This window comes from Hippocampus comes, unplaced genomic scaffold (genome assembly GCF_001891065.2).
Source record: "Hippocampus comes isolate QL1 unplaced genomic scaffold, H_comes_QL1_v1.1 scaffold409, whole genome shotgun sequence".
Taxonomy (NCBI): domain Eukaryota; kingdom Metazoa; phylum Chordata; class Actinopteri; order Syngnathiformes; family Syngnathidae; genus Hippocampus; species Hippocampus comes.
In genome coordinates this window covers 396,841-398,905 of record NW_017804828.1, presented here as the reverse complement: position 1 = coordinate 398,905, position 2,065 = coordinate 396,841, and positions in this window count along the sequence as shown.

Below are 2,065 nucleotides of genomic sequence, written 5' to 3'. Positions count from 1 at the left end.
GGGGGGCACGGAAACTCGAAAAGACTCTTGGAGGCAGCACAGTGTGTGGGTTGGGAGAGTGCAGGATGTTGTTGGGGTGCCCTCAGGTGGAGGCCAGGTATAATTGCTGTTGACATCCAACAAGTCATTGTGCAATTAAAACATGTGTCGCTCCAGTGTGGCAGCAGGGCATGATGCCTGATGACAGCCTGGAGCCATTGGCCAAGTGTAAGCAGCTGGCACACCTCGAGTGGACAGGGGACAACCCAACAAATGCACACACACACACACACACACACACACACACACACACACACACACACACACACACACACACACACACACACACACACACACACACGCACTTTCACCATCACTTTCGTGGTCCCTCTTTGGCGAGTCACCTGGATATTCATTTCATCACATGTAGACTAAATGGTCACCCTGGACCGTTTTCATTGTTATTTAGGCTGTTCTTTTTTTCATGATAACATATTGATCATATTAGTCACAAAATCAGCAAAATGCATTTGTGAAATAATGTCATAGAAATTGTAAAAATACATTCAATACGCCCTGGTTGCCAATCAATCGCAAGGTGGATATACTGTTGTCAAAACACCATTCACTCTCACCTTCACAACCATGGACAAGGCAGCCTTGTCTGAAAAACACATGCATTTTTTTGGAACAATAAAACCCATGCGAGTACGAGGAGAACCTACAAACCTCACACAAGAAGGTTGGAGAGGAAATTTGACCCCCAAAATCCAGAACTGTGAGGCAGAGGTGCTAACCACTACTCACCATGTTGCCATTTTCAATGTAAAATCTTCAATTTCAAATAATGAGTCAGAATCCAATGATTACTGACTTGCCTTCCATTGCTGACAGATGTCATGAGGCCCTCCTAATGACCTCGTCCGTGGGTCATTTATGTATTGCATGTAAATGTGCTCTTTTGATGCACATTAAACCACAGCAGATTTATGTGCATGTGATTTGCACGCTGTTCACTCACACTTTTGTCATTATTTATTTGCTTTACCAGATACTAATTCTTCCCCTTTTACACTGTCATCACATTTTTGGTCCGCCAAACTATACTGTAAGTGTTCTGATTGACGTGATATGTTGTTTTTCTTTGCATGCATCCATGGAGATGAGATATGTGACAAGTCAGAGCTGTTGAAAGGTCTGTCTCCACGCATTTGTGTGAGTTTGTGTGCGTGTGTGTGTGTGTGTGTGTGTGTGTGTGTGTGTGTGTGTGTGTGTGTGTGTGTGTGCGCGTGCACTTCCTGTTTGCCTCCAGGATTTTGCTGTTTCAGCAGGGTGGGAATCAGGCCAAAGTCTTGAGCCTCCCAGTAGCAATGAGCCAGTTAAGGAGCTGCCAGTAAAAATGGCGCCGCGCGTCAGTCACATTCACAGCTTATTCACAGCGGCGGCGCATAAAAAGGCTTTTCTCGTTCACTCGCCTCAACAAGCCACTAAATTGCCCTCACTTGAAAGATGGCGGCGTGTGTGTGAGGGTGTAAGTGCCTTGTAAGAGCAGCCACACATGAAATATGAGCTGTACGGAGTTAGCTGCCCATGCTAAATCTCAGGGCCGTGTGCTGATGCATGTTACATGGATGATGTAGCCGTCAGCAGTCGTTTTTGCCAATACCAAATGGATGCAGAAGTTACTTAACATACCAATGACTCCTGGTGTTCAGTATCTTTTTACAAGTCTTGTTTGTTGAACATTAGGTCCGCTCTGCTGCCATAACCAGCCTCATTGTGGACTATATGTCCAAACACATGCTCTGTGTGTCTCGTGTGTGAACCATGGTGAAAGATACGTTCAAGAGCAGCTTGAAAATTCATGGGACAACATGTAAGAAAGGAATTTAATTGTTTTAATAGCAGTGGGGTGTGTGTGTGTGTGTGTGTGTGTGTGTGTGTGTGTGTGTGTGTGTGTGTGTGTGTGTGTGTGTGTGTGTGCGTGCGTGTATAAGCAGTATATTCTTGGTTGCAAGTGACTGATTTGCCTGCAATTTTTTTTAGCACATCTGCCCCGTTCCGCAGCCAATGCTGCCTCCCTCCA